The sequence below is a fragment of the Oncorhynchus gorbuscha genome, unplaced genomic scaffold (assembly GCF_021184085.1).
Source record: "Oncorhynchus gorbuscha isolate QuinsamMale2020 ecotype Even-year unplaced genomic scaffold, OgorEven_v1.0 Un_scaffold_2191, whole genome shotgun sequence".
In the NCBI taxonomy this organism is placed as follows: domain Eukaryota; kingdom Metazoa; phylum Chordata; class Actinopteri; order Salmoniformes; family Salmonidae; genus Oncorhynchus; species Oncorhynchus gorbuscha.
In genome coordinates, this window is record NW_025746764.1 from 60689 (window position 1) to 81215 (window position 20527).

Below are 20527 nucleotides of genomic sequence, written 5' to 3' on the forward strand. Positions count from 1 at the left end.
GTCTCTCACCCTGTGGGAACATAGTGTGTGTGTGTCTGTGTGTGTGGTGTCTCTCACCCTGTGGGAACATAGTGTGTGTGTGTCTGTGTGTGTGGTGTCTCTCACCCCGTGGGAACATAGTGTGTGTGTGTCTGTGTGTGTGGTGTCTCACCCCGTGGGAACATAGTGTGTGTGTGTCTGTGTGTGTGGTGTCTCTCACCCCGTGGGAACATAGTGTGTGTGTGTCTGTGTGTGTGGTGTCTCTCACCCTGTGGGAACATAGTGTGTGTGTGTCTGTGTGTGTGGTGTCTCTCACCCCGTGGGAACATAGTGTGTGTGTGTCTGTGTGTGTGGTGTCTCTCACCCTGTGGGAACATAGTGTGTGTGTGTCTGTGTGTGTGGTGTCTCTCACCCTGTGGGAACATAGTGTGTGTGTGTCTGTGTGTGTGGTGTCTCTCACCCCGTGGGAACATAGTGTGTGTGTGTCTGTGTGTGTGGTGTCTCTCACCCCGTGGGAACATAGTGTGTGTGTGTCTGTGTGTGTGGTGTCTCTCACCCTGTGGGAACATAGTGTGTGTGTGTCTGTGTGTGTGGTGTCTCTCACCCTGTGGGAACATAGTGTGTGTGTGTCTGTGTGTGTGGTGTCTCTCACCCTGTGGGAACATAGTGTGTGTGTGGTGTCTCTCACCCCGTGGGAACATAGTGTGTGTGTGTCTGTGTGTGTGGTGTCTCTCACCCTGTGGGAACATAGTGTGTGTGTGGTGTCTCTCACCCCGTGGGAACATAGTGTGTGTGTGTCTGTGTGTGTGGTGTCTCTCACCCTGTGGGAACATAGTGTGTGTGTGTCTGTGTGTGTGGTGTCTCTCACCCCGTGGGAACATAGTGTGTGTGTGTCTGTGTGTGTGGTGTCTCTCACCCCGTGGGAACATAGTGTGTGTGTGTCTGTGTGTGTGGTGTCTCTCACCCTGTGGGAACATAGTGTGTGTGTGTCTGTGTGTGTGGTGTCTCTCACCCTGTGGGAACATAGTGTGTGTGTGTCTGTGTGTGTGGTGTCTCTCACCCTGTGGGAACATAGTGTGTGTGTGTCTGTGTGTGTGGTGTCTCTCACCCTGTGGGAACATAGTGTGTGTGTGTCTGTGTGTGTGGTGTCTCTCACCCCGTGGGAACATAGTGTGTGTGTGTCTGTGTGTGTGGTGTCTCTCACCCCGTGGGAACATAGTGTGTGTGTCTGTGTGTGTGGTGTCTCTCACCCTGTGGGAACATAGTGTGTGTGTGTCTGTGTGTGTGGTGTCTCACCCTGTGGGAACATAGTGTGTGTGTGTCTGTGTGTGTGGTGTCTCTCACCCCGTGGGAACATAGTGTGTGTGTGGTGTCTCTCACCCCGTGGGAACATAGTGTGTGTGTGTCTGTGTGTGTGGTGTCTCTCACCCTGTGGGAACGTAGTGTGTGTGTGTCTGTGTGTGTGGTGTCTCACCCTGTGGGAACATAGTGTGTGTGTGGTGTCTCTCACCCCGTGGGAACATAGTGTGTGTGTGTCTGTGTGTGTGGTGTCTCTCACCCTGTGGGAACATAGTGTGTGTGTGGTGTGTCTCACCCTGTGGGAACATAGTGTGTGTGTGGTGTCTCTCACCCTGTGGGAACATAGTGTGTGTGTGGTGTCTCTCACCCTGTGGGAACATAGTGTGTGTGTGGTGTCTCTCACCCTGTGGGAACATAGTGTGTGTGTGGTGTCTCTCACCCCGTGGGAACATAGTGTGTGTGTGGTGTCTCTCACCCCGTGGGAACATAGTGTGTGTGTGTCTGTGTGTGTGGTGTCTCTCACCCTGTGGGAACATAGTGTGTGTGTGTCTGTGTGTGTGGTGTCTCTCACCCTGTGGGAACATAGTGTGTGTGTGTCTGTGTGTGTGGTGTCTCTCACCCTGTGGGAACATAGTGTGTGTGTGTCTGTGTGTGTGGTGTCTCTCACCCTGTGGGAACATAGTGTGTGTGTGTCTGTGTGTGTGGTGTCTCTCACCCCGTGGGAACATAGTGTGTGTGTGTCTGTGTGTGTGGTGTCTCTCACCCCGTGGGAACATAGTGTGTGTGTGTCTGTGTGTGTGGTGTCTCTCACCCTGTGGGAACATAGTGTGTGTGTGTCTGTATGTGTGGTGTCTCTCACCCTGTGGGAACATAGTGTGTGTGTGTCTGTGTGTGTGGTGTCTCTCACCCTGTGGGAACATAGTGTGTGTGTGGTGTCTCTCACCCCGTGGGAACATAGTGTGTGTGTGTCTGTGTGTGTGGTGTCTCTCACCCTGTGGGAACATAGTGTGTGTGTGGTGTCTCTCACCCCGTGGGAACATAGTGTGTGTGTGTCTGTGTGTGTGGTGTCTCTCACCCTGTGGGAACATAGTGTGTGTGTGTCTGTGTGTGTGGTGTCTCTCACCCCGTGGGAACATAGTGTGTGTGTGTCTGTGTGTGTGGTGTCTCTCACCCCGTGGGAACATAGTGTGTGTGTGTCTGTGTGTGTGGTGTCTCTCACCCTGTGGGAACATAGTGTGTGTGTGTCTGTGTGTGTGGTGTCTCTCACCCTGTGGGAACATAGTGTGTGTGTGTCTGTGTGTGTGGTGTCTCTCACCCTGTGGGAACATAGTGTGTGTGTGTCTGTGTGTGTGGTGTCTCTCACCCTGTGGGAACATAGTGTGTGTGTGTCTGTGTGTGTGGTGTCTCTCACCCCGTGGGAACATAGTGTGTGTGTGTCTGTGTGTGTGGTGTCTCTCACCCCGTGGGAACATAGTGTGTGTGTCTGTGTGTGTGGTGTCTCTCACCCTGTGGGAACATAGTGTGTGTGTGTCTGTGTGTGTGGTGTCTCACCCTGTGGGAACATAGTGTGTGTGTGTCTGTGTGTGTGGTGTCTCTCACCCCGTGGGAACATAGTGTGTGTGTGGTGTCTCTCACCCCGTGGGAACATAGTGTGTGTGTGTCTGTGTGTGTGGTGTCTCTCACCCTGTGGGAACGTAGTGTGTGTGTGTCTGTGTGTGTGGTGTCTCACCCTGTGGGAACATAGTGTGTGTGTGGTGTCTCTCACCCCGTGGGAACATAGTGTGTGTGTCTGTGTGTGTGGTGTCTCTCACCCTGTGGGAACATAGTGTGTGTGTGGTGTGTCTCACCCTGTGGGAACATAGTGTGTGTGGTGTCTCTCACCCTGTGGGAACATAGTGTGTGTGTGGTGTCTCTCACCCTGTGGGAACATAGTGTGTGTGTGGTGTCTCTCACCCTGTGGGAACATAGTGTGTGTGTGGTGTCTCTCACCCCGTGGGAACATAGTGTGTGTGTGGTGTCTCTCACCCCGTGGGAACATAGTGTGTGTGTGTCTGTGTGTGTGGTGTCTCTCACCCTGTGGGAACATAGTGTGTGTGTGTCTGTGTGTGTGGTGTCTCTCACCCTGTGGGAACATAGTGTGTGTGTGTCTGTGTGTGTGGTGTCTCTCACCCTGTGGGAACATAGTGTGTGTGTGTCTGTGTGTGTGGTGTCTCTCACCCTGTGGGAACATAGTGTGTGTGTGGTGTCTCTCACCCTGTGGGAACATAGTGTGTGTGTGGTGTCTCTCACCCTGTGGGAACATAGTGTGTGTGTGGTGTCTCTCACCCTGTGGGAACATAGTGTGTGTGTGTCTGTGTGTGTGGTGTCTCTCACCCTGTGGGAACATAGTGTGTGTGTGTCTGTGTGTGTGGTGTCTCTCACCCCGTGGGAACATAGTGTGTGTGTGTCTGTGTGTGTGGTGTCTCTCACCCCGTGGGGAACATAGTGTGTGTGTGTCTGTGTGTGTGGTGTCTCTCACCCCGTGGGAACATAGTGTGTGTGTGTCTGTGTGTGTGGTGTCTCTCACCCCGTGGGAACATAGTGTGTGTGTGTCTGTGTGTGTGGTGTCTCTCACCCTGTGGGAACATAGTGTGTGTGTGTCTGTGTGTGTGGTGTCTCTCACCCCGTGGGAACATAGTGTGTGTGTGTCTGTGTGTGTGGTGTCTCTCACCCCGTGGGAACATAGTGTGTGTGTGTCTGTGTGTGTGGTGTCTCTCACCCTGTGGGAACATAGTGTGTGTGTGTCTGTGTGTGTGGTGTCTCTCACCCTGTGGGAACATAGTGTGTGTGTGTCTGTGTGTGGTGTCTCTCACCCTGTGGGAACATAGTGTGTGTGTGTCTGTGTGTGTGGTGTCTCTCACCCTGTGGGAACATAGTGTGTGTGTGTCTGTGTGTGTGGTGTCTCTCACCCCGTGGGAACATAGTGTGTGTGTGTCTGTGTGTGTGGTGTCTCTCACCCCGTGGGAACATAGTGTGTGTGTCTGTGTGTGTGGTGTCTCTCACCCTGTGGGAACATAGTGTGTGTGTGTCTGTGTGTGTGGTGTCTCACCCTGTGGGAACATAGTGTGTGTGTGTCTGTGTGTGTGGTGTCTCTCACCCCGTGGGAACATAGTGTGTGTGTGGTGTCTCTCACCCCGTGGGAACATAGTGTGTGTGTGTCTGTGTGTGTGGTGTCTCTCACCCTGTGGGAACGTAGTGTGTGTGTGTCTGTGTGTGTGGTGTCTCACCCTGTGGGAACATAGTGTGTGTGTGGTGTCTCTCACCCTGTGGGAACATAGTGTGTGTGTGTCTGTGTGTGTGGTGTCTCTCACCCTGTGGGAACATAGTGTGTGTGTGGTGTGTCTCACCCTGTGGGAACATAGTGTGTGTGTGGTGTCTCTCACCCTGTGGGAACATAGTGTGTGTGTGGTGTCTCTCACCCTGTGGGAACATAGTGTGTGTGTGGTGTCTCTCACCCTGTGGGAACATAGTGTGTGTGTGGTGTCTCACCCCGTGGGAACATAGTGTGTGTGTGGTGTCTCTCACCCCGTGGGAACATAGTGTGTGTGTGTCTGTGTGTGTGGTGTCTCTCACCCTGTGGGAACATAGTGTGTGTGTGTCTGTGTGTGTGGTGTCTCTCACCCTGTGGGAACATAGTGTGTGTGTGTCTGTGTGTGTGGTGTCTCTCACCCTGTGGGAACATAGTGTGTGTGTGTCTGTGTGTGTGGTGTCTCTCACCCTGTGGGAACATAGTGTGTGTGTGGTGTCTCTCACCCTGTGGGAACATAGTGTGTGTGTGGTGTCTCTCACCCTGTGGGAACATAGTGTGTGTGTGGTGTCTCTCACCCTGTGGGAACATAGTGTGTGTGTGTCTGTGTGTGTGGTGTCTCTCACCCTGTGGGAACATAGTGTGTGTGTGTCTGTGTGTGTGGTGTCTCTCACCCCGTGGGAACATAGTGTGTGTGTGTCTGTGTGTGTGGTGTCTCTCACCCCGTGGGAACATAGTGTGTGTGTGTCTGTGTGTGTGGTGTCTCTCACCCCGTGGGAACATAGTGTGTGTGTGTCTGTGTGTGTGGTGTCTCTCACCCTGTGGGAACATAGTGTGTGTGTGTCTGTGTGTGTGGTGTCTCTCACCCTGTGGGAACATAGTGTGTCTGTGTGTGTGGTGTCTCTCACCCTGTGGGAACATAGTGTGTGTGTGTCTGTGTGTGTGGTGTCTCTCACCCCGTGGGAACATAGTGTGTGTGTGTCTGTGTGTGTGGTGTCTCTCACCCCGTGGGAACATAGTGTGTGTGTGTCTGTGTGTGTGGTGTCTCTCACCCTGTGGGAACTTCATCTCCCTGAAGCTCTTGATCGGCGGAGGGATACCGTCACCGTCAACCAGGATGTGGTACTTCTTCCTGACGCGGTCGTGTCTCGCTGGGGGCATGTTCAGGATGTACCGTGGAGCCAACCAACTATATAGAACAACAACATTAACGTTATCTTTACTGTAGATTTTACACTGAACATAAATATAAACACAACATGTAAAGTGTTGGTCTCATGTTTCATGAACTGAAATAAAAGATACCAGAAATGTTCCATATGCAGATAAAGCTCATTTCTCTCAAATTTTCTGCACAAATTTGTTAACATCCGCCTGACAGGTGTGGCATATCAAAGAAGCTGATTGAACATCATGATTATCACACAGGTGCACCTTGTGCTGGGGACAGTAAAAGGCCACTTTAAAATGTGCAGTTTTGTCACACAACAGAATGCTGCTGTCGGCTCAAGTTGACGGAGCGTGCAATTGGCATGATGACTGCAGGAATGACAGCAAGAGCTGCTTCCAGATAATTTAATGTTTATTTCTCTACCATAAGCCGCCTACAACATCGTTTTAGAGAATTTGGCAGTACGTCCAACCGGCCTCACAACCACAGACCACGTTGTTACCACACCAGTCCAGGACCTCCACATCCGGGTTCTTCACATATGGGATGGTCAGAGGGGGGAGGGAGGGGTGCTAAAGACTATTTCTGTCAGTAAAAAAAACTCCTTTTGTGTAGAAAAACTCATTCTGATTGGCTGGGCCTGGCTCCCCCGTGGGTGGGACCTGTGACTGCGCCCCTACTCTGTCATGTGAAATCCATAGATTAGGGCCTAATTAACGTATTTCAACTGACTGATTTTCTCATACGAACTGTAACTCAGTAAAAATCTTAGAAATGGATCCATGTTGCTTTTCTATTTTAGTTCGGTATAGAATGTATTGCTACTGGATGTACTGCAGAGTAACTGAACTACACATGTTAGGTTATGCATCAAATCACAAGCACAGAAACACATCAGCTTATTGTGGTGTGTGGTAGGAACTGTCAGGACAGCGGAGTCAATCACCACCTTCCGGAGACACCTGAAACCCCACCTCTTTAAGGAATACATAGGATAGGATAAGTAATCCTTCTCACCCCCCCCCCTTAAAAGATTTAGATGCACTATTGTAAAGTGGCTGTTCCACTGGATGTCATAAGGTGAATGCACCAATTTGTAAGTCGCTCTGGATAAGAGCGTCTGCTAAAAATGACTTAAATGTAAATGTAAATTTAACACAAAGTAAGCCCTTATCAGTCACCCTCTAGAATCTGGACTCACACCTTGTTTTGATGGGATCGTCATAGATGATACCTTTGGCCATTTCCTTCACCGACATGAGAGCTGAAAGAGAAACAACCGATTAGAGCTGGACTGGAATAAAAGCCTGCAACACAGCCCGTGTTGTCCACTCTTGAAGTGGACCTGAACTAGAATAACAGTGGCCCATTGACAGTGACAGGGTCAGTATGTACAGTAACATCTCTCCCCTCTACAGGGTCAGTATGTACAGTAACATCTCTCCCCTCTACAGGGTCAGTATGTACAGTAACATCTCTCCCCTCTACAGGGTCAGTATGTACAGTAACATCTCTCACCTCTACAGGGTCAGTATGTACAGTAACATCTCTCCCCTCTACAGGGTCAGTATGTACAGTAACATCTCTCCCCTCTACAGGGTCAGTATGTACAGTAACATCTCTCCCCTCTACAGGGTCAGTATGTACAGTAACATCTCTCACCTCTACAGGGTCAGTATGTACAGTAACACCTCTCACCTCTTCTCTCTACCGGGTCAGTATGTACAGTAACACCTCTCACCTCTTCTCTCTACAGGGTCAGTATGTACAGTAACATCTCTCACCTCTACAGGGTCAGTATGTACAGTAACACCTCTCACCTCTTCTCTCTACCGGGTCAGTATGTACAGTAACATCTCTCACCTCTACAGGGTCAGTATGTACAGTAACATCTCTCCCCTCTACAGGGTCAGTATGTACAGTAACATCTCTCCCCTCTACAGGGTCAGTATGTACAGTAACACCTCTCCCCTCTACAGGGTCAGTATGTACAGTAACATCTCTCCCCTCTACAGGGTCAGTATGTACAGTAACATCTCTCCCCTCTACAGGGTCAGTATGTACAGTAACATCTCTCCCCTCTACAGGGTCAGTATGTACAGTAACATCTCTCCCCTCTACAGGGTCAGTATGTACAGTAACATCTCTCCCCTCTACAGGGTCAGTATGTACAGTAACATCTCTCCCTCTACAGGGTCAGTATGTACAGTAACATCTCTCACCTCTACAGGGTCAGTATGTACAGTAACACCTCTTACCTCTTCCCTCTACAGGGTCAGTATGTACAGTAACATCTCTCCCCTCTACAGGGTCAGTATGTACAGTAACACCTCTCACCTCTACAGGGTCAGTATGTACAGTAACATCTCTCACCTCTACAGGGTCAGTATGTACAGTAACACCTCTCACCTCTACAGGGTCAGTATGTACAGTAACACCTCTCACCTCTTCTCTCTACAGGGTCAGTATGTACAGTAACATCTCTCCCCTCTACAGGGTCAGTATGTACAGTAACATTTCTCCCCTCTACAGGGTCAGTATGTACAGTAACATCTCTCACCTCTACAGGGTCAGTATGTACAGTAACATCTCTCCCCTCTACAGGGTCAGTATGTACAGTAACACCTCTCCCCTCTACAGGGTCAGTATGTACAGTAACATCTCTCACCTCTACAGGGTCAGTATGTACAGTAACACCTCTCACCTCTACAGGGTCAGTATGTACAGTAACATCTCTCCCCTCTACAGGGTCAGTATGTACAGTAACATCTCTTACCTCTTCCCTCTGCCACACTCTGCAGAATCTTCTGTTCTTCTTTCAGCTGCTTCTCCTTGGCTGACTCTTTACGAGCTGTGGACATAAACACATTTTAGCATTTAAGCAAAAAGACAACTCAAGATCATTATACATTTAAGAATCCATAACTGGTTTGACCTTCTGTTTTCTACTACCCATTGACAAAAACCCCCATAATTCACCACACTGAACAATGATCATTCCAATTCTAACTGTGAAATTATTACTGTACCACTTACCTTCGGCCTTTTCCTTGAGAACCTGGTGTTGATCCAGCAGGGAGACGTTAGAGCGTGGTCCCAGACCCTCGTCCTCATCTCTCTGCTCTCCTCCACTATCCTTCTGCTCCTCCTCTACCACCTTCCCTCGCAGACGCAGCATCTTCTGTTGCTGGGGGGCACAGAGTGACAGGGTTGATTGGGAAGGAGAGATGGAGGGAGGAAAGTTATGGGTCATTGTGTTTGGTGGATCTACAGTACAAATCATTCTGACACTGCCCAGTCAAAGCTAATCCATGTCTGTCAGCTGCAGGCTCATATACACACACACACACACACACACACACACACACACACACACACACACACACACACACACACACACACACACACACACACACACACACACACACACACACACACACAATCTGACACTTCCAGGGGATGAATAAGAAAGGGAGAGGGAGACTGTGTGCTAACCATTTGATGCTTTCTGATTTTGACAGGTACGTATGGGACATAGTCATCCTCTTCAGATGGATGATCTGATCCGGACTTCTCCTCCTCCCCATAGGATCTCTGTGGAAACAAAGTACACCCCAAAAAGTGTTTTACAAAAAGGAAAAGTGAAGTGGTTTATTCAACTGCCTAACAAAACGATTTTCTCATTTGCAAACAAAATACAAAGCTACATCACAGATGAATAGGGTAAGTTAATTATTGGTATATTTGGCTACTAAAACATTTCGCTACAGTCGCATTTAACATCTGCTAACCATGTGTAAGTGACAAATAAAATGTGATTTAAAGGAGCCTAGCGAATATGAATGGGTCAGTTACAACGGGATCTTTGATAGCTAGCTAGCAAGCTAGTGTGCTAACCATGCTAGCTAGGTTTGTTTTCCATAAAATTGAACACCACCTACCTTTTAGTCCGGTGTTCTGTCTCCATTTTATTGTGTTATGTGTTATTACTGTTGCCTGTTAAATGCTGTTTTTGGACAACTTTATTTCCCCAAAATACATGAAAAATATACCCCACGTTTGGCGCTGTAAGAAAACACTGAAGACGCAGTTCCTGTACGGCGAGCAGGAAATGACATTTCGAACCAGCGTGAAAGACGTTTTTGGAAAATCTTCCCTTTGGGCAGTTTGACCGCAGAGTTTCTAAATCCAGAGGCGTAATATCGCGAGACTTCCGGGAACAGACCAAACCCCAAGGGGGGTTTGAGAAGTAAATGAGAGAAGTGAAGAAAAAACAATTCCTTAGTTGTTCATTTTCTCGAAAAATAAAGACACAACCTATATTTGAGCAAATGTCTTAAATAGGTGAACAATGGTATTACTGCAACGTCGTGAAACTGACACATTTTCAACAACTTTATATCGAAGGATTACCTTCGTTATGACGGACCGCACGTCCGACAGATGAAGAAAACTCAGCGGACAATCTGTTTCCCTCCATCCAACATGTCGTTTTTGTCTTGGAAGTCAATGAGTGTCGAATTTGGTCAACAACAAAAAATGTCATGGCTTATTTGCTACGTGAGGTTTATTTGATCGAATAGACGTTTCGTAATGCTTAAGTTGTTACGAGTGTACCTATGAAAAAGTATGATGACATTCTGGCAACTGTGAGAGAATAAAAAGCGTTATATCTCCAGACTATGCATGTCATGAGGATAGTAAAACGTTGCTTCTCTACATTGAATACAGGCGGTGGACATCACAACCGTCTTCGACTATTCAAAATAAGTTTACAACAACGACTCCCATTGTTCGGGGGAAGAGACATCTATCTTTTCAGTATATCTATAATCTTTGGACCCTGATTTTTATTTTAAACAAATTTACTTAACCTTTAACTATGAAGGTCGCCATGACATCACCTGCACAAGTGTGATTGGGGATTTCTATTGGAGAACAAGTTTTAACCTTAATATCACACTGTACTGTGTTAGTTCTGGCCTTGCCTGACAACTCAACACGGAGTTCTTCCGGCTGCTCTATGTTTAATGTCCATGAGATTGAAGTGCGCGTCTGCAGTAACTATATTCTCCCTGCCACGCCTAAACAACGCACATTTGTTAAAAACTTTGGCAAAGGGTAAATAGTACAAAACTTAGTCCACTGTGTTCGTAACATATTCTAGTTTTGGGAACAGAAAACTGCATCGAGATCAAATGTTTCATAAATGAGCAGAATGTCGGCCAAAATCCATCTTCTCCCACTGTTGGCCACTGGGCTTCCTCTCATCACCATATTTGGGTGTGAGTGGAGACGCCATCCGGATGCTTCAGATTTATCCATCTGGCTCATTGTTCTATCTGTGCCGTCCCTATAGACCGTAGTTCCTATTAGGGTAGGTATTAACTCCGCCATGTTTCGTTGGACAAAGGCTATGAGGAAAATTAATGGCGTTTTTGTAGGGTTTTTGGATAAACACTGAAAATAAGAATTGATGTAATAATAAAAAACACAAAGGCATCATTATTTCATAAAGGTCATGTTAACTGACTGCTGAGGTAACTCATTTCATAAAGGTCATGTTAACTGACTGCTGAGGTAACTCATTTCATAAAGGTCATGTTAAATGACTGCTGAGGGTAACTCATTTCATAAAGGTCATGTTAAATGACTGCTGAGGTAACTCATTTCATAAAGGTCATGGGATCAAACAAAAAAGTTGGAAGTACTACTTTAAAATGGTAGAAGCCCTCAAAAAACAGCCTTATGTTCTCCAGAGGCCTCAATCATTCTATATGGCTGGAGTAAGAAGTCTGGGTAGTGACCCTCGTGACTACACACTGTCGGGAAGACTCGGAGAGCTCGTGTCAGCCAGACCAAGTTTGGCCCGTCCCTGTCTGCTAGTCTGGACTTTAACATGATTACTTTAGTTGGAAATAACCTTTATTGATATTAGGCAATTCTGAAAGGAATTTATTTTTTACATGATGCATCTGTAACAGTATAACTTTAGACCGTCCCCTCGCCCATACCCGGGCGCGAACCAGGGATCCTCTGCACACATCAATAACAGTCACCCACGAAGCATCGTTACCCATCGCTCCACAAAAGCCGTGGCCCTTGCAGAGCAAGAGGAACCACTACTTCAAGGTCTCAGAGCGAGTGACGTCACCGATTGAAACGCAATGTAGCGCGCACCACCGCTAACTAAGCTAGCCGTTTCACATTCGTTACACATCATATCATGAGACCTTAGCGTTTGGGCTAAAACCACTCGGAAAGCAAAACACCACACTTTATTTTGTCAAAACTGCGATGTTTTAATCTTTCTGAATGAAAAGGTTTTCACGGTATCAAAAGTGAATAATAATTTTAAAAAATATAGATGACAGAAAAGGAGCCAACTTGCCTTAGGCCAACATTAATGGTAGTAAACTTCTACATTCCACACATTTCAGATAATGTCTTCTAGTTGAATATAACCTGGATACAAGATTTTCGGGAAGAAAAACAAATAGAAATAAAAATATAACATATGACGGAAACCCTTTAAACATCGAAGCACCACTTCCTTCATAACATCACATCAACTAGCGATTGTTTTGTGATCAGAAAGGCAACTCCTCTTAAGGTCAGGACTGCAGAATCAGATACGGAGTGACAGCAGAGGTTCTTGCTGAGGTGTATGACCTCAGAAGGTCAAGAGTATTGTGCATTTTTTTTTAACCATGGTTGAATCCTCACCCATCCTCAGAGAGACGGGTCATCATGGTTGAAATCCTCACCCATCCTCAGAGAGACAGGTCATCATGGTTGAAATCCTCACCCATCCTCAGAGAGAGACAGGTCATCATGGTTGAAATCCTCACCCATCCTCAGAGAGAGACAGGTCATCATGGTTGAAATCCTCACCCATCCTCAGAGAGACAGGTCATCATCATGGTTGAAATCCTCACCCATCCTCAGAGAGAGACAGGTCATCATGGTTGAAATCCTCACCCATCCTCAGAGAGACAGGTCATCATGGTTGAAATCCTCACCCATCCTCAGAGAGACGGGTCATCATGGTTGAAATCCTCACCCATCCTCAGAGAGACGGGTCATCATGGTTGAAATCCTCAGAGAGACGGGTCATCATGGTTGAAATCCTCAGAGAGACGGGTCATCATGGTTGAAATCCTCAGAGAGACAGGTCATCATGGTTGAAATCCTCAGAGAGACAGGTCATCATCATGGTTGAAATCCTCACCCATCCTCAGAGAGAGACAGGTCATCATGGTTGAAATCCTCACCCATCCTCAGAGAGACAGGTCATCATGGTTGAAATCCTCAGAGAGACGGGTCATCATGGTTGAAATCCTCAGAGAGACGGGTCATCATGGTTGAAATCCTCAGAGAGACGGGTCATCATGGTTGAAATCCCTCAGAGAGACGGGTCATCATGGTTGAAATCCTCACCCATCCTCAGAGAGACGGGTCATCATGGTTGAAATCCTCACCCATCCTCAGAGAGACGGGTCATCATGGTTGAAATCCCTCAGAGAGACGGGTCATCATGGTTGAAATCCTCACCCATCCTCAGAGAGACGGGTCATCATGGTTGAAATCCTCACCCATCCTCAGAGAGACAGGTCATCATGGTTGAAATCCTCAGAGAGAGACAGGTCATCATTGTAGATGTGTTGAAAAGGCCCTACAATCACTTATTTTATGTACAAACATTGAGATGATTGAGGACATTTTTCAACTGAAAACAAAACCAGTCGGTTATTATTGGACAAGTCCAAGTCGTCTGTTGTCTTCCGTTGGATACCTAACGAATACAATCCTGTATCAGCAGGAGGTGAGTGATCAAAACAACAGTATGAGGCAGCCGTGGCCAACATCCCAAATGGCTCCCCCATATAGTGCCCTACCCAATGGGCCCTGGTCAAAAGTAGTGCACAATAACATCGGGAATAGGGTGCCATTTGAGACGCCTGAAATGTTGAGAACATGGTCACCAACCACCATGGGGGAAGTTATCAGCTCTGATAGGATATCAGCTAGGTCACCAACCACCATGGGGGAAGTTATCAGCTCTGATATCAGCTAGGTCACCAACCACCATGGGGGAAGTTATCAGCTCTGATATCAGCTAGGTCACCAACCACCATGGGGGAAGTTATCAGCTCTGATATCAGCTAGGTCACCAACCACCATGGGGGAAGTTATCAGCTCTGATATCAGCTAGGTCACCAACCACCATGGGGGAAGTTATCAGCTCTGATAGCAGCTCGATCACCAACCACCAATGGGAGATCATCTCTGATAGCAGCTAGATCGCCAACAACCAATGGGAGATCATCTCTGATAGCAGAATCATCACCAACAACCAATGGGAGATCATCTCTGATAGCAGCTAGATCACCAACAACCAATGGGAGATCATCTCTGATAGCAGCTAGATCACCAACAACCAATGGGAGATCAGCTCTGATAGCAGCTAGATCGCCAACAACCAATGGGAGATCAGCTCTGATAGCAGCTAGATCGCCAACAACCAATGGGAGATCATCTCTGATAGCAGAATCATCACCAACAACCAATGGGAGATACACTAAATGGCCAAAGGTATGTGGACACTCCAACACTCCAGCTATTTCAGACACACTGTTGCTAAGCAGTTGTATAAAATCGAGCACACAGCTCCATAGACAAACATTGGCAGTAGAATGGCCCCTACTTTAGAGCTCAGTGACATTCAATGTGGCACCGTCATAGGATGCGTCAAATTCCTGCCCTGCTAGAGCTGCCCCGGTCAACTGTAAGTGCTGTTATTGTGAAGTGAAAAAGTATAGGAGAAACAACGGCTCATCGGCAAAGTGGTAGGCCACACAAGCTCACAGAACGGGACCGTCGAGTGCTGAAGTTCGTAGCTCGTAACAGTCGTCTGTCCTCGGTCGCAACACTCACTACCGAGTTCCAAACTGCCTCTGGAAGCAACGTCAGCACAGGAACTGTTAGTCGGGACCTTCAAGAAGTGGGTTTCCATGGCCGAGCAGCCGCATACAAGCCTAAGATCACCATGCGCAATGCCAAGCGTCGGCTGGTGTGGTGTAAAGCTCACCGCCATTGGACACTGGGACAGTGGAAACGTGTTCTCTGGAGTGATGAATCATGCTTCACCATCTGGCAGTCCAACGGACAAATCTGGGTTTGGCGGATGCCAGGAGAACACCATCTTCCCTATGCATAGTGCCAACTGTAAAGTTTGGTGGAAGAGGAATAATGGTCTGGGGCTGTTTTTCATGTTTCAGGCACCTTATTTCCAGTGAAGAGAAATCTTAACGCTACAGCATACAATGACATTCTAGACAATTTTGGGCCCCCAACTTTGTGGCAACAGTTTGAGGAAGGCCATTTCCTGTTTCAGCATGACAATGCCCCCTGTGCACCAAGGGAGGTCCATACAGAAATGGTTAGTCAAGATCGGTGTGGAAGTACTTGACTGGCCTGCACAGAGCCTTGACCTCAACCCCACCAAACACCTTTGGGAAGAATTGGAACGCCGACTGCGAGCCAGGCCTAATCACCCCCAAGATCAGTACCGACCTCACTAATGCTCTTGTGGCTGAATGGAAGCAAGTACCCACAGTAATGTTCCAACAACTAGTGGAAAACCTTCCCAGAAGAGTAGAGGCTGTTATAGCAGCAATGTTCTAACATCTAGTGGAAAGCCTTCCCAGAAGAGTGGAGGCTGTTATAGCAGCAATGTTCCAACATCTAGTGGAAAGCCTTCCCAGAAGAGTAGAGGCTGTTATAGCAGCAATGTTCCAACATCTAGTGGAAAGCCTTCCCAGAAGAGTAGAGGCTGTTATAGCAGCAATGTTCCAACATCTAGTGGAAAGCCTTCCCAGAAGAGTAGAGGCTGTTATAGCAGCAATGTTCCAACATCTAGTGGAAAGCCTTCCCAGAAGAGTAGAGGCTGTTATAGCAGCAATGTTCCAACATCTAGTGGAAAGCCTTCCCAGAAGAGTGGAGGCTGTTATAGCAGCAATGTCCCAACATCTAGTGGAAATCCTTCCCAGAAGAGAGGAGGCTGTTATAGCAGCAATGTTCCCAGAAGAGTGGAGGCTGTTATAGCAGCAAAGGGGGGACCAACTCCATATAATTTTGGAATGAGATGATCGATGAGCAAGTGTCCATAATACACTACATTCATTTAAACACATATTGTAAAGACATGATTCAAAGTGTTAAACACAATAGTCAGATAAATATTGTTTTCTTTGCTTAAAAAAACAAAAACAAATTCCATGTCATCAATATCTTTGTACAATGGGGGTATTGAATCTATTGATCCATGGGGTTCCATGTCATCCACTGCTGTTGATTCCTACATAGTTTGAGGAACATTGATAAACTACACCATAATGACTTACTCAATGGGACTCCTGGGATGCAACCCAAGAATAGGGCGCCATCTTGAACTACAAACCACTAATGAATGACCAGCGTTGGTTCAGCCTATGATGTCATAATGCGGGGACAGGCACAATCAGAGCAATACGATTGGCCAGACCACAATACCAGGGTGGATAACCAGCCCACACATGGTGGTGTCTATGACAGTATGGATAACCAACCCACACATGGTGGTGGTGTCTATGACAGTATAGATAACCAGCCCACACATGGTGGTGGCGTCTATGACAGTATAGATAACCAGCCCACACATGGTGGTGTCTATGACAGTATAGATAACCAGCCCACACATGGTGGTGTCTATGACAGTATAGATAACCAGCCCACACATGGTGGCGTCTATGACAGTATAGATAACCAGCCCACACATGGTGGTGGTGTCTATGACAGTACAGATAACCAACCCACACACGATGGTGATGTCTATGACAGTAGATAACCAACCCACACATGGTGGTGGTGTCTATGACAGTAGATAACCAACCCACACATGGTGGTGTCTATGACAGTATAGATAACCAGCCCACACATGGTGGTGGTGTCTATGACAGTACAGATAACCAACCCACACACGATGGTGATGTCTATGACAGTAGATAACCAACCCACACATGGTGGTGTCTATGACAGTATAGATAACCAGCCCACACATGGTGGTGTCTATGACAGTATAGATAACCAGCCCACACATGGTGGTGGTGTCTATGACGGTATGGATAACCAGCCCACACATGGTGGTGTCTATGACAGTATGGATAACCAGCCCACACATGGTGGTGGTGTCTATGACGGTATGGATAACCAGCTCACACATGGTGGTGTCTATGACGGTATGGATAACCAGCCCACACATGGTGGTGTCTATGACAGTATGGATAACCAGCCCACACATGGTGGTGTCTATGACAGTATGGATAACCAGCCCACACATGGTGGTGGTGCCTATGACAGTATGGATAACCAGCCCACACATGGCGGTGGTGTCTATGACAGTATGGATAACCAACCCACACATGGTGGTGTCTATGACAGTATGGATAACCAGCCCACACATGGTGGTGTCTATGACAGTACAGATAACCAACCCACACACAATGGTGGTGTCTATGACAGTAGATAACCAACCCACACATGGTGGTGGTGTCTATGACAGTATGGATAACCAACCCACACATGGTGGTGTCTATGACAGTATGGATAACCAGCCCACACATGGTGGTGTCTATGACAGTATGGATAACCAGCCCACACATGGTGGTGGTGCCTATGACAGTATGGATAACCAGCCCACACATGGTGGTGTCTATGACAGTACAGATAACCAACCCACACACAATGGTGGTGTCTATGACAGTAGATAACCAACCCACACATGGTGGTGGTGTCTATGACAGTATGGATAACCAACCCACACATGGTGGTGTCTATGACAGTATGGATAACCAGCCCACACATGGTGGTGGTGTCTATGACAGTATACATAACCAGCCCACACATGGTGGTGTCTATGACAGTATAGATAACCAACCCACACACGGTGGTGTCTATGACAGTAGATAATCAACCCACACATGGTGGTGTCTATGACAGTAGATAACCAACCCACACTAGGTGGTGTCTATGAAAGTAGATAACCAACCCACACACGATGGTGGTGTCTATGACAGTAGATAACCAACCCACACACGATGGTGGTGTCTATGACAGTAGATAACCAACCCACACATAGTGGTGGTGTCTATGACAGTATGGATAGCCAGCCCACACATGGTGGTGTCTATGACAGTATGGATAACCAGCCCACACATGGTGGTGGTGTCTATGACAGTAGATAACCAACCCACACACGATGGTGGTGTCTATGACAGTATAGATAACCAACCCACACATGGTGGTGGTGTCTATGACAGTAGATAACCAACCCACACATGGTGGTGGTGTCTATGACAGTATGGATAACCAAACCACACATGGTGGTGGTGTCTATGACAGTATAGATAACCAACCCACACATGGTGGTGGTGTCTATGACAGTATGGATAACCAAACCACACATGGTGGTGGTGTCTATGACAGTATGGATAACCAGCCCACACATGGTGGTGTCTATGACAGTACAGATAACCAACCCACACATGGTGGTGGTGTCTATGACAGTAGATAACCAACCCACACATGGTGGTGGTCTATGACAGTATAGATAACCAACCCACACACGATGGTGGTGTCTATGACAGTAGATAACCAACCCACACATGGTGGTGGTGTCTATGACAGTATAGATAACCAACCCACACACGATGGTGGTGTCTATGACAGTAGATAACCAACCCACACACATGGTGGTGTCTATGACCGTATGGATAACCAACCCACACACATGGTGGTGGTGTCTATGACAGTATGGATAACCAACCCACACATGGTGGTGGTGTCTATGACAGTATGGATAACCAACCCACACATGGTGGTGTCTATGACAGTATGGATAACCAGCCCACACATGGTGGTGGTGTCTATGACAGTATACATAACCAGCCCACACATGGTGGTGTCTATGACAGTATAGATAACCAACCCACACACGGTGGTGTCTATGACAGTAGATAATCAACCCACACATGGTGGTGTCTATGACAGTAGATAACCAACCCACACTAGGTGGTGTCTATGAAAGTAGATAACCAACCCACACACGATGGTGGTGTCTATGACAGTAGATAACCAACCCACACATAGTGGTGGTGTCTATGACAGTATGGATAACCAGCCCACACATGGTGGTGTCTATGACAGTATGGATAACCAGCCCACACATGGTGGTGGTGTCTATGACAGTAGATAACCAACCCACACACGATGGTGGTGTCTATGACAGTATAGATAACCAACCCACACACGATGGTGGTGTCTATGACAGTATAGATAACCAACCCACACATGGTGGTGGTGTCTATGACAGTAGATAACCAACCCACACATGGTGGTGGTGTCTATGACAGTATGGATAACCAAACCACACATGGTGGTGGTGTCTATGACAGTATAGATAACCAACCCACACATGGTGGTGGTGTCTATGACAGTATGGATAACCAAACCACACATGGTGGTGGTGTCTATGACAGTATGGATAACCAGCCCACACATGGTGGTGTCTATGACAGTACAGATAACCAACCCACACATGGTGGTGGTGTCTATGACAGTAGATAACCAACCCACACATGGTGGTGGTCTATGACAGTATAGATAACCAACCCACACACGATGGTGGTGTCTATGACAGTAGATAACCAACCCACACATGGTGGTGGTGTCTATGACAGTATGGATAACCAGCCCACACACGGTGGTGGTGTCTGTGACAGTAGATAACCAACCCACACACATGGTGGTGTCTATGACCGTATGGATAACCAACCCACACACATGGTGGTGGTGTCTATGACAGTATGGATAACCAACCCACACACATGGTGGTGGTGTCTATGACAGTATGGATAACCAGCCCACAAATGGTGGTGTCTATGGCAGTATGGATAACCAACCCACACATGGTGGTGGTGTATATGCCAGTATGGATAACCAACCCACACATGGTGGTGTCTATGACAGTATGGATAACCAACCCACACATGGTGGTGTCTATGACAGTATAGATAACCAACCCACACATGGTGGTGTCTATGACAGTATGGATAACCAACCCACACATGGTGGTGTCTATGACAGTATAGATAACCAGCCCACACATGGTGGTGGTGTCTATGACGGTATGGATAACCAGCCCACACATGGTGGTGTCTATGACAGTAGATAAACAACCCACACATGGTGGTGGTGTCTATGACAGTAGATAACCAACCCACACATGGTGGTGGTGTCTATGACAGTAGATAACCAACCCACACATGGTGGTGTCTATGACAGTATAGATAACCAACCCACACATGGTGGTGGTGTCTATGACAGTATGGATAACCAACCCACACATGGTGTTGGTGTCTATGACAGTATAGATAACCAGCCAACACATGGTGGTGTCTATGACAGTATGGATAACCAACCCACACATGGTGGTGTCTATGACAGTATGGATAACCAATCCACACATGGTGGTGTTTATGACAGTATGGATAACCAACCCACACATGGTGTCTATGACAGTACATATAACCAACCCACACATGGTGTCTATGACAGTACAGATAACCAACCCACACATGGTGTCTATGACAGTACACGATGGTGATGTCTATGACAGTACATAACCAACCCATACATGGTGGTGGTGTCTATGACAGTATGGATAACCAACCCACACATGGTGGTGTCTATGA

General features: G+C 47.3%; 1 pseudogene; it reads right to left on the bottom strand.

Moving 5' to 3' along the window:
• The window catches only part of LOC124025132, a 47859-nt pseudogene extending 38509 nt beyond the window's left edge, over positions 1 to 9350 (bottom strand).
• Positions 9351 to 20527: the final 11177 nt, after the last annotated feature.